The sequence below is a fragment of the Cetorhinus maximus genome, chromosome 22, assembly GCF_964194155.1.
Source record: "Cetorhinus maximus chromosome 22, sCetMax3.hap1.1, whole genome shotgun sequence".
Classification (NCBI taxonomy): domain Eukaryota; kingdom Metazoa; phylum Chordata; class Chondrichthyes; order Lamniformes; family Cetorhinidae; genus Cetorhinus; species Cetorhinus maximus.
Genome location: NC_135900.1, coordinates 35,517,871 through 35,525,498, shown reverse-complemented (window position 1 = coordinate 35,525,498; position 7,628 = coordinate 35,517,871).

Sequence of the window (7,628 nt, the reverse complement as noted above, 5' to 3'; positions counted from 1 at the left end):
GTGTCATGGGCCCAACCAGTTTCAGCTGCTTCATCAATAACCTTCCTTCCATCATAAGGTCAGAAATTCAGATGCTCAGTGCACATTGTTCAGTACCATTTCTCAGATGCTAAAGCAGTCCATGCCCAAATGCGACAAGACTTAGACAACATTCAGGCTTTAGCTGATAAGTGATAAGTAACTATCGCATCACAGAAGTGTCATGCAGTGACCATCTGCAACAAGGGATAATCTATCTCTCCTTGACACTTAACAGAATTATCATCACGAAATTTCCCCAACATCCTGGAGGTTCTCATTGACCAAAAACTTAGCTGACCAGCCATATAAATATTGTAACTACTAGTGCAGGTCAGAGACAAAAACAAAAATAGCTGGAAAAACTCAGCAGGTCTGACAGCATCTGTGGAGAGGAAGACAGAGTTAACGTTTCGAGTCCGTATGACTCTTCATCAGTGCAGGTCAGAATCTGGGAATTCAGGTGAGCAACTCACTTCCTGAGTCCCCAAAGCCTGCCCCCCTCCATCTAGACTCATAGATGTTTACAGCACAGAAGGAAGCCATTCGGCCCATCCTGTTCACGCCAGTCAACAAAGATCTGACTACACTAATCCCATTTTCCAGCACTTGGCCCATAGCCCTGGAGGCTACGGCAACACAAATGAATATTTAAATACTTCTTAAATGTTACAAGGCACAAGTCAGGAATGTAATGAAATACTCTCCCTTGCTTGGATGAGTGCAGCTCCAACAACACTCAAGATACTTGACATCATCCAAGACAAAGTAGCCCACTTGATCAGCATCTCATCCACCACCTTAAGTATTCACACCATACACCACCTGTGCAGAATGGCAGTAATGTGTACCATATACAGGATGCACTACAGCAACTCACCAAGCCTCCTTCAACAGAAACTTCCGAACCTGTGAGCTCTACCACCTCAAAGGACAAGGGCAGCAGACACACGGGAACACCACACCTGCAAGTTCCACTCCAAGCCACACACTATCCTGACTTGGAAATATATTGCCATTCCTTCACTGTCACTGGGCCAAAATCCTGGAACTCCTTCCCTCACAGCACTGTGGGTGTACCTACACCACAGACTGCAGTGGTTCAAGAAGGCAGCTCATTACCACCTTCTCAAGCACAATTAGGGATGAGCAACAGATACTGGCCCAGCCAGCAATGCTCACAGCCCATGAATTTATTTTTAAAAAAGGCAGAGCAGCTCATCTCCAACAGCAACTTTTCCATTTCCGTGTTGAATCGCACGTCTGCCCTTTCCTGAAATTCCTTTGGCATTTTTGCACAAATGATGGCAAATGTTATAAGCTTTGTAGTTACTTTATCAGCAACCTTTAGGCCTATGTGATTTTTTTCCTAATGTTTACCATCTAAATTAAGAAGTTACTCTCACAAAGTAGAGCACTACTCACTCATTATAACTGCTCTGTGTTTACTGAGCTCTGGTTTCATGGCCATCCATGGTACCTACCTAAACAAATTCGCCATTGCTTTATTCTATTTTTCGGCCATTTTATGAAATGGCTATCTTTAATAGCAAAATGGATGTACATTGACATCAATGGCCTTGATCGCACCTAAAAACAGCAATTGGGTGGGCAGCTATATGCGCTTGTTATATGCACACAATGACAATGTGAATTTGAACAGCCAACTCATTTCAATGGGCAGAATTTTACGAGTCAGCGAGCGGGGGCGGGGTCCGTTCGCCGATACGTAAAATGACATGCGGGGGGAACTCCCAACGTCACCGCGCCTGATTTAAATTTTCAGGAAGGCAGGAGCGCAGCAAAATCAGCTGCGCGCCCACCGACCTGTGAATGGCCAATTGAGGCCATTGACAGGGTCAATTAAGTAATTAAAGGACCTGCCCATCCACCCTCAAGGTTGGCGGGCAGGCCAGGAGCCCCGGCGGGAACTAGAAAAAACATGAAACCTCATCCACGGGCGGGATGAGGTTTCATGTAGGCTTTAAAAAATTTTAATAAAGATTTTGTAAAAATTATGGACATGTCCCAACTCATGTGACATTGTCACATGAGGGGACATGTAAGGGAAATTTTATTTTTCTATTTTTGCCTTTTTTACATTTACAGCTGATCTCCCTGAGGCTGCACTTAGCCTCAGGGAGATGAGTGCACTCTTTCGTGCACATGCGCGAAAGAGTGCACTCTCAATGTTGGGATTCCCTCCCGCCCGCACAGGAAGTGCATAGCGCTTCTGTGCTGACGTCACGCTGGGCGGGCCTTAATTAGCCCGCCCACGTAAAATGGCGCCACGCCTCTGATTGGGGGCATTGATCGGAAGCACGCCCGTACGCGCCCGCCCAGCAACTTCCCCCCCGATGGGGGAAAATTCAGCCCAATGAGTAAGGTGAACACCAACTCTACCTGAGCTGCTTATTGGCTATGTTCCTGTTTAGGGTAGGTGGGAAATCAGTCCTCAACACTTAAAATCAGACAGCACCTCATAAGGGAGTGCTGAATTCTGGCTGCAAGCAGCAAGGAAAATTTGTAACTTCAGAGAAAAAGCTGCAAAAGGTACAGCGATGGCACCCTGGTTCTTTGATGTAGCAGTAGAGGCCCAAATCCAGGCAATAGGCAGCAAGTGGGAGATCCTGTTCCTCCTCCAGTGGGAGGAGAGAAGGTCACAGAAAGTTCCCCTGGCAAAATCACTGCCACCAATGGAAAGAGGTCACTGAGGAGATAAATGCCCGGAGTGTACGTCCTAAAACATGGCTGCAATGATGGAAAATGTTTAACGACCTGAGCGGAGTTGTCAGGTAAGAAACTTACCTTCTAACTCAACTATTCTCTCCTCAAACCTGCAGCCTCCTCCGGTTCCCTTCACTCTTATACACTCATTGCACTATACTTCACTTCAACTCCTTCTCATCATATTCACACTCTGCACTTTTTTCTCTCACTGCAATTGTAACACTTGCTTACACACCCTTCACATCTTGCGCACAATGTATGAAATGTTGAACCCTGGCAGGCACATTCTCAGATGGATCACGGGGATGTCACTGACACGCCCCCTTCTATCTTGCAGATGAAGATTGTGCAGCAAATGGCAGGAACCATAAGAGGCTGAGTTTGCTTGCATGCCCTTTCCCCTTTGGAACAGGACATACTGGTCATTATGGGCAGGGGAAGAGTCACGGAATGTCAAATGGCAAAACTAGATGTACAGGGTTTCTGCACACCTTATCCCCTTTCTCTTCTCACTCATACTTTATTCTACACACTGCATAACAAATTACAACTGCTTTCTGCAGCCACTCACCGCTCTCTGCTCTCCCTTCACACTAAAAGCTAACACTTTTTCCTTTCTTTCACTGCAGGTACTGAAACATTGAAGTCCTTGTACCAATTCAATAACACAGAATCAGCCTTCTTGAAGATGCCGCGTTATTTGATCTGACCCTAGCAAACAGCAGCTCAGAGAATGGCACTACATATCATTTAGAAGGCGGGTTAGAGGAGGGATCATCATGTGGTCAATCACTGGCCACAAGTTTGCAGGAACTATGGCAGAGGATAAAAAACCACTTGCTAGAGGGTGAAATCACATACTAGCACTCCACAGAGGACTTGGGTGCTAACTTTGAGGTCCCACAGCCTCTATCAGGGCTTTGGGGACAGCATGAAGATGATTCTGTCCAAAAAGCAGCGATAGATAAGCTTTATGAATACAATGGTGATGTCCACCATGATGCAGCCTCTGTTGATAGCTTCCAGGAGGGCTCACATTGGTGCCATGAAAGGTTAGATGACAGCCATCTTAGCTGTGGTGACCAGCGTCGACAGAGGTTTCCAGGCTGTCAATTCACTCCTGCACTTCATTCTAGCACAGCACTATATGTGTGATGAGGCACAGTCCCAGAAGAGTAGTTTTGACTCCACTTGCTGTCACTTGATGTCCTCTTTCAGGATGACAATATGCCTGCGCCCCCACCACCACTCTGCAATGCTCTTGACAGTCAGGTAGATCAAATTGACCTGGCTCACATTGAGTTGCTGGGGTCTGCAGCCAAGCCCTTAAGGCTTGAGATTACCAGTGACAGCCATCTAAAGTCCTCAGCTACTTTCAACTCCCAAAATCTAGCTACTGGGGATACACCGCATTGGAGCACTTAGGGTAAGTAACCGAACACCAAGACAAGCAATAGTGGATTGCTCATAGGGCTTCCAAGTAATTCCATTTAAATATTATATGCACATGGAATAGAAATGTAGGAGTAAACTCTTTTCTCTAGATTTGAGGCTGGATTTTACAGGCTGCCATATGCCCCACTTGAAATCTCAAGAGCAAAAAAACTAAAAAGTGACATCTAGAAAAGAACATTTCGGTATTTCCGCAATTTGATCAGAGCTGAAAAGCTACAGAGATCTCTTCTGAAGGACAAAGTGGAGGGCAGCACAAAGAGGGGTCAATCTAAGAGTAGTTGGATGATGGATGTCATAGAGAGATTGCAGATTGCAGTGGGTGTGTGAGAATGGTGCAAAACAGATGAGTGTCACATACCATAACGTCAGATGTCCTGGTAGGAATAGCTACAAGCAGCAACAGCAGTAGTGAGGATGGTGTTGATAAGAAAAATAAAAATACCTGGAAAAACTCAGCAGGTCTGGCAGCATCGGTGGAGAGGGGCAAAGTTGACGTTTTGAGTCCGCATGACTCTTCAACAGAACTAATTAAAAATAGAGAAGGGGTGAAACATAAGCAGGTTTAAGGGGGGGGCGGTGGGACAAGTAGAGCTGGATAAAGGGCCAATGATAGGTGGAGATAACCAAAAGATGTCACAGACAAAAGGACAAAGAGCTGTTGAAGGTGGTGATATTATCTAAAGGAATGTGCTAATTAAGGGTAGAAAGCAGGATGAGCAAGGTACAGATAGCCCTAGTGGGGGTGGGGTGGGGCGAAGGAGTCGAAAAAGGCTAAAAGGTAGAGATAAAACAATGGATGGAAATACATTTAAAAATAATGGAAATAGGTGGGAAAAGAAAAATCTATATAAATTATTGGAAAAAACAAAAAGGAGGTGTTGATAAGGATTGCTGAACTTGGTATTGGGGATGGGCAGGATGGTTCACATGAAGCAATCTTTGATGAGCTCTTTTAGCTAGGAACACTTGTGATTGAATCTGCTCATGCTCTGCCTCCTCTTCATGCTGCTCTTCCTCCATGTCCAACTCCCCTACCTTCTGCTTTTCCTCCACTTCTTGCTGGCAAGGGCTGAGCTCTCAGTTCTGCAGCACATAACCACAAATCAGGATATACACACAGATCAGGTTGTACTGCAGAACTCGTCCTGAGCATTCCAGGCATCAGAAGTGATAACAGAGCATGCCACAGATTATGAAATCTGACTTTAAAATGTTGTGCCAGAAGTTAAACTTATAAATTGGCAAGTGGCCCATTGGAATCGGGTATCTCTTTTCCAGTAACAACAATTTTAGATCAACCTGTTTTTATAGCACAGGCAAAGAGCTAATTCTTTGTATTTTGGTCGATTAAGAATGTGGTTGAAGGCAAATAATTAGTTATAATTAATATGTATAGAAAAGCATTGGGGACACCATAATTACAGTCTAGCAAATAATACATCATGCTTTCAATCTATACCTACAATGAGCAGGAAAGGGATGCTTATCCGATAATTATTTATTTAAAAGAATTCTTAAGCATGCACAAATGATGATGATTATTATCATTATTGTTAATTTAAATAGTTCAGCTGGCTATGAAACTAATGATTAACTCACAGTAATACATGAACGTTGTTTAGACCTATTAGAAATGGAAATTCATAAAATTTATGGCAAGTAAACAATCACTTCTTATGTAGGTAAAATTGATTTATTTTTGATTTGAGAATTTAATTACCAAATTTCACAATTTCATTATGTATTTTTTTGTTTGTTCATGGGATGTGAGCATCATTGGCTGGGCAAGCATTTATTCCCCATCCTGAAGAACTGAGTGATTTGCTAGGCCAGTTCAGATGGGTCTGAAGTCACATGCAGGCCAGACCAGGTAAGGACAGCAGATTTTCTTCTCTAAAGGACATTAGTGAACCAGATGGGTTTTTACAACAATCGATAATAGTTTCATGGTCATCGTTAGACTTTTAATTCCATACTTTTTATTGAATTTAAATTTCACCATCTGCCATGGTGGGATTTGAACCTGGGTCCCCAGAGCATTACCATGGGTATCTGGAGTACTAGTCCAGTGACAAAACCACCTATGCCACCGCCTCCCCCTATATTAATTGGATACACACAGCCTTTTAGTGAAATTTTGGAAAAGAACAAGGCAATAATAATTGTGAATGCAAAAGATAAAATATTTGGATAGTACCTGTTTCCTGTAGACTTACATTTTGCTAAGTGGATAATTGTTGTAGTACAACTGTAATTTTTTTTACCGGTAACCATTTGCTTCTTTGTAGTCCCTTTGGCTTTTGAATGGTATCAACAAGCTGTCACCAAAGATTGCTAAAAAAATGGAAATGACTTCCTCTGCATCATAGTTGCACTGCCTAAGGGCTGCAGTCACTTCTCGATGATCAGTTAGGCTTGGAATTCTTTGCTAAATTAAGAATGAAGATACAATTGTCATTTTTAATTCCAAGGGGTTCACATAAAACCTATCTTTCAATAATTTAAAAGTGCATAATGCATACATAATTATTACTGTATTGTAAGTAACTTATTGACTAAGTATGACAGCTAATATGATTGCTACTAAATTTCAAACACATTGTTGGAATATTAGATATGGCAAAAATCACAATGCTAAAAGCTGCTTGATGACGAGATACATTCAGCTGTAACAAGTTAGCCAGAGTGTAGTCTAAAAAGATAATTTAATTTTTAGTACTAGTAAAATGAAGTCTTGCATCGTGAGAGCACACCTTGGGAGTTTGGGCATGAAAATCAATAGTCCTGGAGGATTTTATCTCCATTAAAGTTAACGAACAGAAAATCCTGCATTCATAAAGCATTTTTAACATTGGAAAATGTTCCACAGAAAAAACCATTGTGGAAAAGTTAAAAGAAGTGACCAGTATTATTCATTTTAATTAATCATTTTAGTTTAGGGGATACTTTGGTGAACCTCAACTGTCACATTTTATAGCACTATTGGTGCCTAATATGTTAATAAGGCGTTGCTGTGCCAACACATTAATTATGACATAGGATTTCTAATTCTGTCTATCTAATGAAATTACAAAGAAGTTCTTCATGCAAATGTTTATATTTCTGTAGATAACGAAAAGAGGAAATCAACCCCAATGTTTTTATAATATTTCAGAACCATATAAGTTCTTACAATCTGGTTTACTGCAGTGACACAAACTGATGTTGTGAAAGTAGTATGCTGTAGAATTTATTTTACCCACAGATTTTGCAAAATAGCTTTCTGAAAAAGCTGACCCTTACATTTTGGCTATGAATCAGTATTACTCTAATATAATGACATGTTAAAAAGCTATTTGTGGAATGGAATGCAAAAGATAAAAATAAAGATGAGGGTTTCCCCTTATATAATTATAAGCCAATATATGAGCCAAAGATCGCACGGG